The sequence below is a fragment of the Herpailurus yagouaroundi genome, unplaced genomic scaffold (genome assembly GCF_014898765.1).
Source record: "Herpailurus yagouaroundi ecotype Mexico unplaced genomic scaffold, PumYag 220, whole genome shotgun sequence".
In the NCBI taxonomy this organism is placed as follows: domain Eukaryota; kingdom Metazoa; phylum Chordata; class Mammalia; order Carnivora; family Felidae; genus Herpailurus; species Herpailurus yagouaroundi.
In genome coordinates, this window is record NW_024412451.1 from 4,061,028 (window position 1) to 4,078,773 (window position 17,746).

The following is a 17,746-nucleotide window of genomic DNA, read 5'->3' on the forward strand; positions in this document are numbered from 1 at the left end:
GGCGGCGGCAGGGGCCTGGCGGAGGCTGCCGGGCGGCCGCCATGCGATCAGGCAGTGCGCTGACCGGCCCGGCCGGTCGGCCCCTTCTGGGTCCTCCCTTTGCAGCCCGTGCGGGGCCGTCTCGGAGACCCCGCGCCGACGGCTGCTCAAACATCAGGGTGAGTTTCTCACAATGTAGCAATTTCTCTTTAAATCTCTTAACTCTCTCTACCTGCGAGTCGGGGCTGTGACAGGGCGCAAAAGCGAGGGGGGAGTGGGGGTTGGCGGCGAGGGTGTGTGTGGGGGGAGCCGGAGCCGGGGCCGAACCCACCCCCCCCGACACTCACACACTCAGCCCCCCAACCGGGGCGCAGCGCCCGCTGCCTCTTTTTTTGCTCGGCGCCCACCACCCCCGGCAGCCCCCCCATCCCCCGCGTCTCTCCCACCATCACCGCCGCCCCGATCCTGCGGGGACCCCCCCCCCCGCTGCTCCCCTGCCCAAACCCGGCGCCCGGTGCCTCCCCGGCCCTCCCGCCGGCTGCCGGGGATACAATGGAGCGGCGGAAAAACGAGACCTAACGTTCCACGGGGGGAGGGGCGGGGAGACCCCCTCCCCCGGCCCGGGCCCCCCCCTTCCCCTCACCCCGCTCCCCGCCTTTCAGAGAAGAAGAGGGCAATGGGGCAGTGGATGGTGATCGCCTGGCCGGAGGTGGCGAGCCTTCATCTCCCCCTCTCGCCCGTCCCCTGCGCCCCCTCCCCGAATCCCGGTCGGGGGTGCGGGGGAGAAACGGGGCATCCGGCAGCCTGGGGAGGGATGGATGCGGAAGGAGGCCATTGGGTCTCCCCCTCCCCACCGCCCCTAAACAATGAAAGGAGTTGACTTGGTCCCCCACCCCTCCAGCGATGAAGGGAGTTGACCCCCTCCCCCGCTAGCTGGCTCGTCCCGGAGGGGGTCGTTGCGGGGAGGGGGAGGGGAGGGAAGGGAGCCTTACCCCTGTCACCTCCCGAGATTCGGGGCGGCCCCCCATCTCCACCCCCTCGGCCTGGGAATGGGAGGCACCAGGCCCAGCCCGGGCACCGCGCTCGGGTGGTGACCTTTAGACAAAGGCAACCCTTTCCCTGGGGTGAGCCCGGACGAGCCGGGCCCGCGGCCTCCCCGGGCCCCTGCGGAGGGCGGCCAGGCCGCGGGCACCCGGAGGGAGGGATGGAGGAGGAGGGAGGAGGGAGGAGGGATGGAGCCATCTGGTTTTCCCATCCCTAGCTGCCCCTCGGCTGCTTCCCCGGCTCCTGTCACGGGCGGCCGCGGGGAGACAAGGGACCGGGGGGCTGCCCAGGCCTTGGGCCGCGGCCAGCGGAGAAGCGGGCGAGGAGCCGCGCCGGGGCTCCTGCTCGGGCTCCGGCTGGGGGCTCGGGACTCGGGGGCCAGCGGTGATCGGAAGGTACCGTGGCTCCTTCCTCTCCGCGCCCCTTTGTTTTGCTTTGTGGTTCTGAGCTGCTGAACTTCCTGGGAGGTGGGGTCAGAGGCCGCCGTGTCAGCTCTCCCCGGGAGGCCGGGGTGACAGGTCCCAGCCCTCTGGCGTTGCCAGACCGTGGGCTGCTGTCGTGCCCAGCCTCAGGTCCGGACCGTCAGCCCCTTTTGTCACACGGCCCTCCGATAGAATAATAACCATCTGGGGACGCGCGCGGAGTGTTTCCGTTTCTCTCACACCTCCTTTCTGCCGGCGCCTTTTGGGGGGCCGGGGGTGGGGGGGGGGGCGGGGGGGTCCCCCCTCCCTTGGGCTTTCCCCCCAGGGGGGGGGGGGGGCCGCGTAAAGGGCTCAGTCTGACCTGTGGGGTGGTGGGAGAACAGGGGAATTGGACAGTTTGGGAATCCTTCCCTTGCGCTGACGTCTGGTGGGACTCAAGGGGGGTTATGTTTACTTACCCCACCCTCCCTGATGACTCCCCCCCTCCCCCCCAGAACCCAGAAATAACATCTCTCTACCCAGGGAGCATTATGGATTGCCTTCTGCTACACCCTGGCCACCACCCCAGGAGGATTAGTGACAGTTAGCATTCCCATTTTGCAGCCGGGCTAATGGAGGCTCAGAGAGAGGTTATGTGACTTGCCCGGGGTCACAAAGGCCCCCCCCCCCCCCCCCGTGGGCAACCATTCCCGGCTCCTCCTACTTCCCCACTCAGCTCAAGACTGTTAAGTTCTCCTGTACCCCTCTTTGGCACTTTGTCATGTTGATTCCAGTCGACCTGGGTCGCGTATATAATAATACCTGGAAGGAGCTGTTGTGTCCTTTTTCCCCCGCCCCCGTGCCGGTTTTGGGAAGGGGTAAAGACATCTGGAAGCGAGGCTGGGAGCGGAATCATCTCAGCTGTGGCTGGAGCACAGCGTTTGCCTACAAGAGCTGAGTTGGAGGTGCGTGGGCCGGGAAGGGGGACCGCAGGCCGGCCTGGTCGGGGGGCCTGGGGGGCACCTGGGAGCTGGCCCCATGGTCCTCCTCCTCCTCCTCCTCCTCCTCTTCCTCCTGAGCTGGGACTTGGCCCAGCTTTCTGCGACTCAGCCCTGCTAGGAGGGCAGCCGAGCTTTCGGGGACCTTCGTGGTCACTCTCGCCGGCCACCCTTCAAGGCACCCTGACGCATCTGACAGGGAACCTTTCTCCCCTTGGCCGGTGTCAGACTCCCTGTCCCCACTCTGTGGGCTTAGGCAGGTCATTTAAGGCCCTAGTCCTCAGTTTCCTCATCTGCAGGTGGCCATAATTATAGTTCCCTTAACTGACCTTGAGGTGGGTGAAAGTCGTATCTAAACGTGTTATTGTGTTTGTCATTCATCGGACTGGATGTGGCGTGCCAATTCCCCAGCGCTGGGGAGGGATGTTGAGTGCTGGACATTGAAGGGAGTAGTAAAAGGCCTGGGGGACGTCCCCACGGTGGGTGGGCAAGGGCCAACTGTGAATCAGTGACTCCCCCCCCCCCCTCAGCCCACTGTCTGAACTGGGGCCCTTCCCCTTTGGCACTTACTGGTGCCGATTCAACATTTGGGGGCGGTGGACTGAGGGAGAGGGACTGGGAGGGCCCAGCTCGCCCAGCGAAGAGGGTAATACGGGTGATCTTCCCATTTTACAGATGAGAAAACTGAGCCCAGGGAAAGCCTGGTCTCTGGCTTTGAGGGGACCCCAAGCCCAGACCGCAGGGGGTAGGAGTGAGTGGGAGAGGGGCTCTGTGTGTGTTTTGCGCAAAAGACACTGTGTTTGGCCCCTGATCTACTGTCCTGACCTTGATGTGTAAAGATCTTCCTTCCTGAGAGCATAGGCCTAAGTCATAATAATTCCTTTCGGGGGGCAGGAGGAGACGGGCTGTGGGGAACCCATAGGTCTCTCAAGCCTGAGTGTTTCCTGAAAATAGGAACTGATTTTTTTTTTTTTTTTTTTTTTTGAGCGGAGAAGCATGAGTAAGGCCCAAAGGGACAGGCCTGTGCTCCGCCCCCCTCCCTGCTGACTTCCTTCCCAGAGGCCTCTGGGGCCTTCCCCAGCCTTCCCTCGGGTGGGGGGTCTTCTCCCCCACCCTAGAGTTATGGAAGGGGGTCAGTGCCAAGCCCTGGGGCCTGGTGGGAGGGCCCTGGGAGGGGGGGTGGGGTTCCCCAGGTTCCTGGGGGCTGCCTTTTAGCCCCGGGGCTAGCCACCAATGGGGTTCCAGCCAGCCCTCACAGCTCTCCCCTGTGGCTGTCTTGACTCCTGGTCTCAAGAATGCAGAGGGCTGCTGGGGAGGGGGGGGGGGGGGCAGTTAATTGGAAACAGGAAAACATGGCATTCCTTTCCAGCGGGCCTGGGCTTGGAAAGCAGTGAGGGTCTGCCTTTTTCCCTGTCCCGCCCCGCCGGGGAGAGGGGTGGGCGGCACAGTTATGTTGCTCTGGTCTCCTTTGGGTCTTCCCCTACCGGGCACCCTCTCAATGGAAACAAGTTACCTGACCTCCATCTGTGACCTAAACCTCTCCCCCCGCCGCCACCGCCTCCCCATCAGAATGATTTGCTCCCCACTTACTCCCACAGCCTGTCTGAGGATTGTCCCCCGGAGTTGGCTCCCTGGAGTAGGATGCTTCACTCCACAGGCGCATGGGAAATGTCTGGTTGAACTGTCCCCAAGGATTCCCTCCCCATTCCTTCTGAATCCTCCCCTGCCTGGCGGGGTACCACCGTTAAGAGTTTTGTCCCCATTGACTGGAAGCCTTTGTGTCTCTCCTCGGTGACACGCAGGATCCCCCGACGACGGAGAGTTTTCTGAGACATTTCTAGCCTGGTGGCATTTAGCTTCATGGAAGAGGCTGTGTGTTGCTGGTGGCTTGGGATCCGTCCGGCCGGAGAGAGTGCTTTTGTTGCTTTAATTATTCCCAGTGACACTTCCTGAGGGCCTACTGTGTGCCAGGGATCCGGTCCAGGAGGAGGCTGGAGGCAAGCGGGGTCCCCAGGGCTGGGCTCGCTGCGTGCGATGTGAGTAATTCCGACTGGGTGGTCTGTGAAGGCTCCAAGGAGGAAGCGACTGCCTTTCTTTCTGTCTTTTTTATTTTATTGTTTTCCTCAGTGCTACATGCACACGGGGGCAAGTTCAGAATTACCAAACGTCGTAAGTCTTTCTCTCCTCCCTCCCCAGCACCCTTAGTCCCTCGCTCCCCGATCCTGATGTTCCGTGCACGCGCGTTTCTTATCCGTGTGGGCGCGTCTTTGAAGATACTGATTTCTACCTGCCGTCCCGTTGACCTGCACGGTGCTTCATTTCCCTGGGGGACTCTTCCTGCGCGGGAGAGGGAGGGTTCCCTCCGTCTCTTTCTGGGCCCAGTGGTGTTGTGTGGTGTGGGTGAACCCTCGTTTCCTTGACACGGGTGTGGGAGCGGTTTTCAGCTCATAGGGCTGGACAGCACGTGTCCTCACCTCTTCCCGGCAACTGGGTCCGGCTGTGGGGTACACTTCGGGAAGCGGGATCGCTGGACCAGGAGTCTGCTGTTTGTCACTTAGGGGCTCCCCGGAAGTACCGTGGCGGCTGCCCTTGGAAGAAGTCGTTCCTTCCTGTCCCGTGCAGTTCATCCAACCAGCCTGCTCTGGTGTCTTTGCCTCTTGTGGCCTCCTTGCGTCTTCCTGTCTGCCCGTGGCCTGCGGACCGTGCTTGCCCCCTGGTGTGGAGGTCAAGAGCATGGGCTCTAGAAGCCAGTCTGTTGGCCGGAGTCCTGGCTCCACACCTCTTGCTGGTTGAATGGCTGTAGACCGGGAGCTCGCTGGTTCTGGGCCTCTGTTTTCCCCTCTGCTAAATGGGTTCATCTCAGTCTCAACTTGGGGAGGGTTGTTGTGAGGGCCTACCCTGTACAGGAAGCCTCGTCGGTCCTTGGCGATGTTATCTGCCCTTTTTGGCAGTTTTTTTTTTTTTTTTTCCTGGGGCCGGGACTAGCCAGATTCTTGGCGGTGTGCCCCCTGATTCCCCGGCCCGGGGCGGGGGGGGCGCGGGCCTTCTTTTCCGCTTGATGATAGTGTGACCCGGGCCAAATGATCCCTTTTTCTGGGTCTCAGTTTCCTTATCTGTAAGGTGGGACCCCGATGGCCCCCTCGTAGGGACGGCTGGGAGGGCTAAATGAGGCAGCGCCCTCCCGCGCCGGGCGTCCCGGAGGCTTTCAGGAACCAGCCCCTGATGTGGCTGTTACTTCCACTGTCACCGCTGCTCTGCCGTGGGGCCCTTGCTGACTTCAGCACTCTGAAAGGTCGTCCTTGTCTTCCCCAAAGGCACATGGGGAACAACGTTGGCATTCTGAGCCGCGTCGGCAGCAGGGGGCGCATGGCAGGGCTGCTCTGGCATGAGGCCCGGCGGCGTCGACCCCGGGAGCGGGCCGGGCTTCCGCTCCCCGTGCCTCAGTTTCCCCAACGGAAAGGCTGGGAACGACAGGAGAGTCGCCCGCGGCCTGCTCCTGGGTGTTGGATGCTGAACACAATGCGTGACGCCTGGCGAGTGCTCAGAAAGTGTTAGAGGTGGGGCCTCTGGCGGAGCGTGCGACTCTTGATCTCGGGGCCGTGAGTTCAAGCCCCACACTGGGCACGGAGCCTACTTAAAAAAAATGTTAGTGGCTGTGACGGTGACGGTGATGAAGAGTGGTAGGGCGCCCCGGGAGGCTCAATCGGTTGAGTGTCCGACTCCTGATTTCGGCTCAGGTCATGATCCCCGGGTGGTGGGATTTGAGCCCCGTGTTGGGCTCTGAGCTGCGTGTGGAGCCTTCTTAAGATTCTCTCCCTGTCCCCCTTGCTTTGCCCCTCTTCCTCACTCGCGATCTCTCTCTAAAATTAAAAACAACAACAACAACAAAAGTAGCAAAGTCTCCCATGAGATTGGATACCCAAGTCCATACTGCTTCTCCCCCCCAATCCTGGGCAATCAACTTTGGCATTTTATGATTTTATTTTATTTTTTTAATATTGATTTATTTTGAGAGAGAGCGCGTGCGCTGGGGAGGATCAGAGAGTGACGGGGACAGAGGATCCAAAGGGGGCTCTGTGATGAACTCACGAGATCATGAGATCATGACCTGAGCCAAAGTCGAATGCTTAACCGACTGAGCACCCCCCCCCCGTCTCCCCATATGCCCCAACGTTGCCATTTTATAAAAATTTTTTTTTAACGTTTATTTATTTTTGAGACAGAGAGAGACAGAGCATGAATGGGGGAGGGGCAGAGAGAGAGGGAGACACAGAATCCGAAGCAGGCTCCAGGCTCTTAGCTGTCAGCACAGAGCCTGACGCGGGGCTCGAACTCATGAGCCGTGACATCATGACCTGAGCCAAAGTCGGACGCTTAACCGACTGAGCCACCCAGGCGCCCCTAACGTTGCCATTTTAAATGGAAGGTCCTAGGCGGTCAAATACTGTTTGGGCCTCAGTTTCCTCATCTGCAACAGAACTTCGTGGGGTCTTTTGTGAGGCTTGAGTGAGTGAAATTGCGGAAAGGTTTTAAGACTGGTCCTGGCTTGAAGGCGTGCACAGCGAAGGTTCACTTGGCTTATTATTATGATTTAAAAAAAGTTTTCTTTAATGTTTATTTATTTGTGAGAGAAACAGAGACAGAGCGTGAGCAGGGGAGGGGCAGAGAGAGAGAGAGAGAGAGGGAGACACAGAATCCGAAGGAGGCTCCGGGCTCCGAGCTGTCCGCACGGAGCCCGACGCGGGGCTGGAACCCACGAACCGTGAGATCATGACCTGAGCCCGAGCTGGGCGACTGAGCCACCCAGGCGCCCCTCTTGTGGGGATTTTAAAGCATCCGCCCAGAGTGGAGAGAATATCGTACTGGACCCCCATGTACCCGTCACCCCTCAACAGATCTCGGCCCCTCTCTTTTCTGTCTGTTACCCCACCCCCCTCCTCTGCACTTTTTGCTTTCTCTTTCGCTGGATCGGTTTAAGCAAATTCCAGACGTTGTATCATTTCAACGATATCACTACTGTTACTAACGGGTATGAGTATCTCTGGGGTCCGGAATCTGTTTCGCCACCTGCAGGATCTGTCCTGTTCTGTGAGAGACGAGCCGTGAAGCCCATTGCACAGATTGGGGAAACTGAGGCGGCAGGGAGTAGGCTTTGGCCGGGTTGGCTTTTCTCTGGTTTCTCTTCTTTGGGACTTCGGTGAGGTCCCTGTCTTGGCCTCCCCAGGCCCTGGACCCCGGGGGCTGTTTCCGGTTATACAGGCTTGGGATTTACACAGGTGTGGGCCTAGGGTCTGCTGTTCTGTGCGGAAATTGTCGCCGTAAAGGGCGAGTCGGAGAAGTTGAACCAGTTGGCGGGGGTGGGGGGGTGGGGGGGGGGATGGACAGGATGACCCCAGAGGTGAGGGTAACTGGGTGGCTATGTGGGTTTGCATCCTCTTGTTGCCCCTGCTAACCTTTTTTTTTTCTTTTTAACGTGTATTCATTTTTGAGAGAGAGAGAGAGGAGAGAGCGAGCGAGCGAGTGCCTGCTCATACACGCGCACCAATAGGGGAGGGCCAGAGAGAGGGGGACAGAAGATCTGAAGCAGGCTCTGCGCCGACAGCGCAGAGCCCCGTGTGGGGCCCGAACTCACGAACCATGAGATCGTGACCCGAGCCGAAGTCGGACCCTTCCCCGACTGAGCCACCCAGGCGCCCCAGCCCCTTCCAACCTTGTGACCTGGGGGCAGGTTACTTCCCCTCCGTGATCCCAGGCTGGAGGAGCAGGGGCGCAGCGTTAATAAGACATGCTTCTTCCGAGAGCCTCTGCGTCAGTTCTGTGAGTCCTGCGCGGAAGAGTGTCTTACAGGTGCCTGGCTCAGCATAAGCGCTCCGCGGAAGGCGGCGGTCGTTGTTACTGTTGCATTGTTAGTGTTTCTGTGTGTAGTCGGAGAGGGGTGGCACCCAAAGCTCTTTCTAGGGTTAGGGGGTCAGAGGAAGGGTCCCCGGAGCCCCCAGCCAGGCTCAGCTGCCTCTGTCTCCTCCTCTTGCCCACTCCGTCCCTCTAGACTTGCCGCTTCCTAGTGCTTCTTGTACTTGGAGGGGCTGGAGGGGCCGGCTGCTGACTTCTCGGTGACCGCCCCCTGCCCAGCCTATGTCCCCCGTGCCCCGGCTGGCAGCCTGGGAAGCAGGGTGAGAGGAGGGGAGGGTCCGTCTGCGGCTGCCGGATCCTCATGAATGACCCTTGGGGCCCTGCAGGGAGCCCTTCCTAGTGCTTTGCGACCTGGAGGCAAAGGGTGGCCCAGCTCCCCCAGGACACCTGCAGCTCCTGTCCAGAGTATGGGTGCTGCCTCTTACCCACCCTGGTGCTGGCAGGCTGATACCCACAGCTCCTGGCGGCTGTGATGTTTCACTGGACCGAAACGTCCTTCCGGTCTTCCGTAGGCCCTCACCCATTCTCGAAAAATAACCCCCCGACCCAGGCTGGGTGACGGGTGTGCTCAACCCTCTTACCCTCTCCTGCCAGGCTCTCACCACACCGCCCTTACTCCTCCCCAGAATGTGCCCAGCGACCCGCCTCCCCACCCACGACACAACGCAGAGAGGGTCAGTGTGCCTCTTGATGAGGTCTTTGGCACACGTGACCACCTGGGTCGCCCCGTCAAGATCCAGAATGTTCTCATGACTGGGCAGAAAGTTCCCTCGTCCCCCTTCCCCGTCAACACCTGCTGGCCCTCGTCGGCTGAGGTTGAGCCGTGTTGCCTCTTCTCGAGTTTTACAGACGAGATGTGGTCCTGGGGGTCGAACATCTCTGGCTTTGAGATTCAGCTGTGTGGTGCTATCAGGGAGGCCTTTCTTTGTCTCCCCGAGCAGGAGTCCATGGGAAGGTTTTACCTCCTTTCTGTCAGCGGAGACAGACCCCTTCGCCCGTGAAGTCCTCGCCTCCTAACACCCCTCCCCTGGGCCCCCAGTGCCCTAGTCTAAGGACACCCCCCAGCGCACTGGCTGACCCCACGTCGTCGCCCCTTTGGCATGTATCAGGTCTCCTGTGAGCCTTTCTTGAGGCCTGGCTTTATCACTAGACTCTAAACCGCAGAAGGAGAGAGACAGTGGCTCCATATTTTCCTGGCACACCGTTGAGCCCTGATGTTTGTTGACTGGCCGGATGAACGATGGGCATATCCCAGGGGGGGAGCACAGGGGGGTCCAGAGCCCATGTTTGAAATCCCTGTGCTGGTTCACAAACGGCGACCCACCTGCTTCCAGATCACCAGAAGTGTTTGTGAAAAATGCCATTCCCGGGGCGCCTGGGTGGCTCCGTCGGTTAAGCGCCAACCTCGGCTCAGGTCGTGATCTTGCGGTTCGTGGGCTCGAGCCCCGCATCGGACCCTGTGCTGACAGATCAGAGCCTGGAGCCTGCTTCATACACATAGAGTTATGTCTCCCGCTCCCTCTGCCACTCCCCCACTCACGCTCTGTGTGTGTGTGTGTGTGTGTGTCTTTCTCTCTCAAAAGTAAATAAACATTAAATTTTTTTTTTTTACAAATGCCACTCCCAGGGTCCCAGCCCCGAGCAGTTGGTTTGCTCGGGAGACCCACCTCAGAGTTGTGGGGCCCAGCCTGCAGGCCCTCACCCACGACAGGGAGCCATGGGTCTTCCAGCCACGCTTGACCCTCATTCCATGAACATGGTCTATCCTGCCCTTGCTGCCTCCCCAGTACCCAGTCTGCTGGTCCCGCATGCTCTCCAGAGGGAGTGAATCCAGGCCTGTGGGCCAAGTCAGGACGCTGGCCGGGCCTTTGCCCCTTCCATGGCCCTGTTTTTTTCATGTAGACCTTTTGGAAGCAGGGGGTGGCATCTCCCTTTGTCACGGGGGCACACTGAGCTGACTTCTGGGCCTAAAGAGCCCCTCCCCGCCGGCCAGACTCTAGCAGAATTGGAGGTTTCATTTAACCCAGTTCATGATATAAGTCTGTTTTAAAATAAATGAGTAGGGGCGCCTGGGTGGCTCAGTCAGTTGAGCGTCTGACTTCAGCTCAGGTCATGATCTCGCGGTCCGTGAGTTCGAGCCCCGCGTGGGGCTCTGTGCTGACAGCTCAGAGCCTGGAGCCTGTTTCAGATTCTGTGTCTCCCTCTCTCTGACCCTCCCCTGTTCGTGCTCTGTCTCTCCCTGTCTCAAAAATAAATAAAACGTTAAAAAGAATTGAAAAAAAAAATAAAATAAATGAGTAGGAAAATAAAAATACGTATACATGCACGTATGACCATATATATTATGTGGTCATTTAATTTTAAAGTTAATATAATAGAAATAGAACAAGCGTTTATGTTATATATAAACATACATAATACATATTTGTATATGGATATAAAATTCTTGCGCGGCCGGCCCCCCCCACTCCCCAGGCAACCTCCTCAGAAGCAGGCTCCAGGCTCTGAGCTGTCAGCACAGAGCCCGACCACGGGGCTCGAACCCACGAACCGTGAGATCGCGACCTGAGCCGAAGTCAGACGCTTAAGGGACGGAGCCACCCAGGCGCCTTTCCTGAGGATCTTTTGTGCTCTCCTGTGCCCTGGCAAACTGCTTTGGGTGGTGGGTTTTTACTTCGTGCAGGGGATCCTGATGTATTTCTCCTCGTGTTTCTTTTTCGCCCAGCTCCCTGCGTTCGGGCACACCTCTCATGTCGCTATTTGTCCATCAGTTCTGTTGCTTCTCCTGCTGCGGTGCGTTCCATCCGGGGCAGTCGTAGTAGTTTTTAAGAAAAAAAAAAAAAGAAAAGAAAACCCAGGGCCAGACCCCCAAGTGGTCACCACCTTCCTCTCCCAGGAGTGAAGTGACTTGTGCAAGGTCACCAAGCTCGCTGCTGGCCGAGCAGAGGTCTGAATCCAGGTACATCCCACTGGTTAATTCAAACCCACGCAGTGAGCCTCCTGTGCACCCGGCCTCAGAGCTCTGCCCTCGGGGACAGGCGAGGGAAGGAAGCCAGAAACACACTCATCCTCCCTGCCTGGTGAGATCCTTATCTCGGGGGTACCCGCTGAGCTGCTGGAGGTCTGGAGGAGGTATTGCCTCTGGAGTCTGTTGGGGCGTCAGGCCAGGCTTCCCGGGGGAGGGGGTTTCTGGGGGCAGACTTTGGGCTCAAGGCCATTCCCGGCAGAGAAGGCACAGTGGTTGGTACGTGTGTGGATGTGTTGTGCCAGGGTCATCGGCCTGAGCAACTGGGTATGTGCCGGTCCCCTCTCGAGACGGGTAGGGCGTCCTTCGGGGACGGTGGATGGATGCCGAGGGGAGAGAGATGTAGGGTGAGTGGCTGAACTGTCGGGGTCACGAGTGACACTGAGCGGTAACTGACACCGAGCGCTCAGCCCCAGGGGTGAGGACAGTTCCCCAGGGACAGGACAGGCCCCGACGTCAGGCATGGTCAGCATCTCAGGAGCAAAGGGAGGGAGTTTCCAGAAAGGTCTTAGCTTCAATGGACTTGAAGGGGGACTTGGCGGGTTTGATGGGTAGGTAGGGCTGGGAGCCCCACTGGAATGTGTGCGGTGGCATCATGGAAGGAAGGAAGGAAGGAAGGAAGGAAGGAAGGAAGGAAGGAAGGAAGGAAGGGGGGAAGAAGGAAGACGGCTCTTGGCAGCCAGAGGTTAAAAAAAATAAGCTCTTACTACACTCTTTGGCTCCCTAGTGCCTGCCTACAGGTAGGTCTGCCGTCACCTCCTCCGACAAAACCCGACCGTCCCTGACCTTTCGCCTTGCCTTCTCTGTTCCCGCCTCCCCACCTTTACCCTACACCTCCTTCCTGTCTCCGGCAGGCCTCCGCTTGAATACCCCCTCCTCCAGGAAGCCTTCCCCGACAACCCTGTCCTACCTCCTTCACTCCACCGGGCTTGTGTCCTTGTTAGGATTTACCCCCAGGACCTGACTTACGAGGAGGCTGTAATCGGTATTTCTCGAACCAGCAAGGGCTGCGTGACCTTTTCGTGGATTGCGACACGAACGCTACAGCGGTTCGGTTTTTTAGGATCTGAGCAGGCTGGGGGGGGGCCCAGGAGAGAAGAGGAAAGGAGCGAAAGAAGATTCTAGAAGAGCAGGAGGGGTTGGTACCGGGTTGGGCTCAGGAGTGAGGTTTCCTCGCAGGTTGGGAGGCGGGTGTGAGGGCAGAAGAAAGGTGTCCGTGAGGTTGGGAAGGAGTTTGGCGGGGACCGCGTGGGGCTGCTTGGGGACAGGAGGAGAGGGAGGCCTGGGGCGGGGCACAGGGTGGCTGTCGTGTTGCCAGCTGGTGGGGGAGGGCGAGCTTTGGCAGCCCTGTCCAGCCTGCCTGGAAAGGTCGCCTTTTATTTCTTTGGGGCTGAGGTCTTAAGCGCACGTGGGAGAAAAAGGTTTACTTTAGGTCCTTTTGGGAACCTGCTCAGAGGCCGCAGACCTTGCCCCAGAGAACCATACGCCGGGCTCTGCGTCCCAGCATTTGGCGAGGGATTTCTGGGGCGGTCGTGGGTCCTGTTACGAGCTTTACGCAGACTGTGACTGTAGTGACAGCCGACACGGTCCCCGGTGCCTGTCTAGGCTCTTTACAAGCTCATTCTGCAGAAAACATTTCGGAGGTGGAGGCCCGAGCATCCCCGTTTTACAGATGAGGAAACAGGAGGCACAGAGCGGTCACGTCACTTGCCCAGAGTCACACAGCCGCTAAATGGCAGAGTGGGGATTCTCCCCGCCCCCCCCCCCCCCCCCGCCACCATGGTCTGGCTCCCACGGCCCAGGTTTTCAGCCGTGAACCCTGCTGCTTCCTGCTTACGAGGGGTCCACGATGAGCAAGCCCACGGTCCTGGAAGCGGCCCTCCACCCCCACACCCCTACTCCCTTACCCCGGTTTGCCCTGGGATCCAGCTTGGGCCTTCGCTGAGCGATTGGAGGCTCCTGCTCTGCTCAGCAGGGCACCGTACCTCCCTCCCTCTTTCCCTTTTTACCCAATGTTGTGTCTTCATTAACATAACCGAGGAGGCCGCCCCAGCTTCCTCCAGACGGCGGCGGATGTGTTTGTGAGCCGAGAGCTGAAATGAGTCAGCCTGCGAGGGGTGGGGGGGTCAGGACTCCAGACAGGCGGAGCTGGCTCGGAGCCACCTGTGGGGCCCGGAGCCGGGGGCCCCCCCCCCCCCCCCCCCGGCACCCGCTGCAGCCCGCTCAGCCTCAGTTTCCCCATCCGTGAATAAGGGGAGGCCTTCGCCTTGGAGGCTAGGTGACGTCACATGTCAACTGAAGCGCCTTGGAGGTGTCTGCAAATTCAGAACGCGAACACCCCCGGCCAGGCGGCCGGCTCCCCGTCCCCCCTCCCCGCACAGGCTGAAGTTTCTGGAAGCAGACATTTCTGCTGCTGCACGGATCTGCGGCTGTTGACGCGGAAGAGAGGGACCCTGAAGGACAGTCACTGCGTGCGGGCCGGCTGTGGCCCTGAGTGCAGTCAGTCAGGGAAAAAGGAGGAGGATGGGTTTTAGAGCCCTTTGGAGGTTGGAATTGTAGACACGGGGTCATAGATCTAAAATACCCTCCTGGTGGGAATGGAGTCTCGTTGAGATCACACGTTGTCAGGCGGCGCATAATAAGTGCGTTGTGAATGCTATGTGCTCTTACTGTGTCTGTGGTTACTATTTTTTTTTTAAATTGTTTAATGTTTATTTATTTTTGAGGTGGGGGGAAGGGGCAGAAAGAGAGAGAGGGGAGGCTCCGAAGCAGGCTCCAGGCTCCGAGCTGTCAGCACAGAGCCCGCTGCGGGGCTCGAACTCACAAACCCGGGAGATGGTGACCTGAGCCGGTGTCGGACTGAGCCCCGCCCCCCCCCCCCCAGGCGCCCCTCTTGTTCTTATTATCGCTAACCAGCCTTTAGCCTGTACCTACCGGTGCAGACGGGTTGGGCTGTGCTATATAGATCAACAGTTTCTCAAACCTGAATGGCGAGTTCAAAGTCGGGAGGCCCGGGGCAGGTGCATTTGTGACAGTCTGCCCCGGGTGAGGCCGCTGCTGCTTTGGGGTGGGGGTGGGGGGGGGCACGCACTTGAGTAACACGCTGTAGAGTGGGTGTCAGACTGTTTCTGGGTTATGTCCAGGGCCCTGCGAGTGGAATGGAGACTTGGGGCGCCGAGGCTAGAACAAGATTCCTTAACCTCTTTGCTTTGGGGGTGACCCATTGGAGGGCGGGTGGGTACGAATTATTACACGAGGAAGAAGGAAGAAAGGCTTGTAACACTGGGGTCGCCTTTGCGCTGCCCCCCACCCTGCCTTAATTCCCTCGCCACAAGGGACCCGATGAGGACTTGGGGGGGCTCATTCAGCGGCTCTTTTCCACGTGTACGTTTTCTCCGTTTGGTCGCACGTACTATGTGGGTTCTTCTGTACCTTACTTTTATCTATTTACCCAGACCTTTTTTTTTTTTCCAATTGAGATGCGGTCGACATACGATGTCATACGAATGTCAACATACACGAGTCCGACTCGGTGATTTGACGTTCTGTGCGTTGCAAGATGTCCATCGCGGGAAGTGTAGTCCCTGTACGAAGTTACTGTAATATTATTCACCGGATTCCTGTGTCGTACTTTTCATCCCTGTGACTTTTTAATTTTATTTAAAAAATTTTTTCTTTCCTTTGGTTTATGTATTTTTTTTTATTAAAAAATTTTTTTTCAACGTTTATTTATTTTTGGGACAGAGAGAGGCAGAGCATGAACGGGGGAGGGGCAGAGAGAGAGGGAGACACAGAATGTGAAACAGGCTCCAGGCTCTGAGCCATCAGCCCAGAGCCCGACGCGGGGCTCGAACTCACGGACCGCGAGATCGTGACCTGGCTGAAGTCAGACGCTTAACCGACTGCGCCACCCAGGCGCCGCTGGTTTATGTATTTTTGAGAGACGGAGAGAGAGAGCACAAGCAGGGGAGGGGCAGAGAGAGAGAGGGAGACACAGAATCTGAAACAGGCTCCAGGCTCCGAGCCATCAGCACAGAGCCCGATGCGGGGCTCAAACTCACGAACTGCGAGATCGTGACCTGAGCTGAAGTTGGACGCTTAACCGACTGAGCCACCCAGGCGCTCCTATTTTATTTTATTTTTAAAAAATGTTTATTGAGAGAGAGAGAGCATGCGTGCAAGAGTGGGGGAGGGGCAGAGCGGGGCGGTGGGGGGGGTGGGCAGGGGGAGAGAATCCCAAGCAGGCGCTGAGCTGTCAGCGCAGAGCCTATGCGGAGCCCAATCTAACAAACCGTGAGATCGTGACCTGAGCCAAAACCAAGAGTCTGATGCCCAACCGATGCCACCCAGGCGCTGCTAGATTAAATGAGTATTTTAGCATCTCCCCTTGTCTCCATTATTCGCTGAATCACACCATCTCTTGGTTGCTCTGGAGTTTCCGTCCCGGAATCTTTGGGGTTTGGGCTTCGGTTCTTAATAAGGTGGGAGCCATGGGAGGCTTTTGAGCTGGGGAGTGACCCGACCTAACATTTTTGTATCCACACCTCCCGTCACTTGTGTAAGAGCGTTTCTAGCGGCCAGATTCCTAGAAGAGGAATTGCTAAGGCAGGAGGAAGCGTGCATTTAGATTTGGGTGAGCCCTGCCAGATTGCATTCCAGAAAGGCTTTACCACTCTCACCCCTTGCAGACAGCCGCCAGGACTGAGTGGCTTGCTCGGTGCCAGGCCCATGCCGGACCCTGGGGACACTGGTGACAAACGGCCCCGGTCCTGCTGCTTACGTGATTCTCGGTCCTCGAGTCCCAGGGCAAGCTTCTGGAGCTGCCTCTGCGCGCCAGGGAAGGAGAGGGGAGAGGATATTCTAGATCGGGGAGGGGGTCTGGCATGTCCCGGGTGGCGTTAGGGCTAGCTGGATCAGGAGACCCACGGTATCGGTCTGGGGACCCCCGTGTGCGGGCTCCCCATCGGTGTGGGGCACTTTGGGGTGCACCTGAGGAGTAAAATAATAGTACCTCCCTTATGGGGCTTTGTCAGGAGAATTTCACAGGAAGGCAGAGAGCACGCGGATTATTGTTACTACATTTTCACCACGGTAAGCCGGGGGGAATCAGCGTCAGAACGGGGCGACCCGAGGAGCTTGACCCAAGCTTTGGGCAACGTTTAAGGCCCGGGGCTTGAACCCACGAACCGCGAGCTCATGACCTGAGCCCAAGTCGGACGCTTAACTGACTGAGCCACCCAGCAGGAAAGCTGCATTTTGGAGCACGCCCTCCCCCCGCCGCCCCTTCCAAGGGTTTTGAAGGAAGGATCGAGACCTGTGCGTCTCACACCCCGTTTGGCATCTTCCAGCACGCTGCTGGATTCCATTTGCTACTTACGTTCTCTGTTCGTTGCTAGACGGCTCTGAGGAACCGCCGGGTCAGGCCTCGACGGGGTCTGCGGGCGAGGAAGCCGCCGGGTAGGGGGGGGCACGAGTGGGCGGCGAGGCTTCTGGAAACCGGCTCTCTGAAAGCCGCGAGCCTGAAGTCTGTGTTGGGGCCAGCTGCAGAGTGGTGGGAGCGGGGAGCGGGAGAGAGGCCAGGCCCCGAAAATGTCAGGTAGAGGGAGGAAGGGCGGGCACGCGGGGCAGGGGTGCGGGAGCGTCTTCCCTCTCCCCCTTGGTCTCTGGCACTTTGTGAACTCCCCACCGCCTTGCCTGCCGGGCACCCTGGATTTCACGTGTCCACCGCCGAACTCCCCACACCCAAACCAAGCCCCTGTCATCTTTTTTTTTTTAAGTTTATTTATTTTTGAGAGCGAGAGAGAGAGAGAGAGAGAGAGAGAGAGAGAGCACAAGCAAGTGAAGGGCAGAGAGAAGGAGAGACGGAACCCTAGGCGGGCTCCACACTGTCAGCACAGAGCCCCATGTGGGGCTCGAACTCACGAACTGTGAGATCATGACCCGAGCCCAGATCAAGAGTCCGATGCTTAACTGACTGAGCCCCCAGGCGCCCGACACATACGGCTTTTACAACAGTGCCTGATCCGTCAAGCACAACGCGAGTGTAGCATCAGCTGTGCGCGTAAATGATGATAAAATAGGCCATTTTCACCTTTTTTTAAGTGTACACTTCGGTGGGACCAAGTACCTTCACAGCGTTGTGCGATTATCACCTCGGTCTGTTTCTAGAACGTTCTCATCTTTCCAAACAGAAACTCCGTGCCCATCCAATGGTCCGTTTCCAGAACATTCTCATCATTCCAAACAGAAAGTCCATGCCCATTCAACGTCCGTTTCTAGAACATTCTCATCATTCCAAACAGAAACAGAAACTCTGTGCCCATCCACTGTTCCATTTCCAGAACATTCTCATCATTCCAAACAGAAAGTCTGTGCCCATTCAACGGTCC

At 58.4% G+C, this 17,746-nt stretch overlaps 1 protein-coding gene across 1 annotated transcript in view; it reads left to right on the forward strand.

The window, feature by feature from the left end:
* Nucleotides 1-27: 27 nt before the first annotated feature.
* Nucleotides 28-17,746, forward strand: part of BICRA (BRD4 interacting chromatin remodeling complex associated protein) — an 89,419-nt gene continuing 71,700 nt past the window's right edge. Inside the window, exon 1 of the mRNA XM_040457930.1 lies at nucleotides 28-158. The gene's annotated coding sequence lies outside the window, so the exon portion shown is untranslated. The remainder of the gene's footprint in view (nucleotides 159-17,746) is intronic.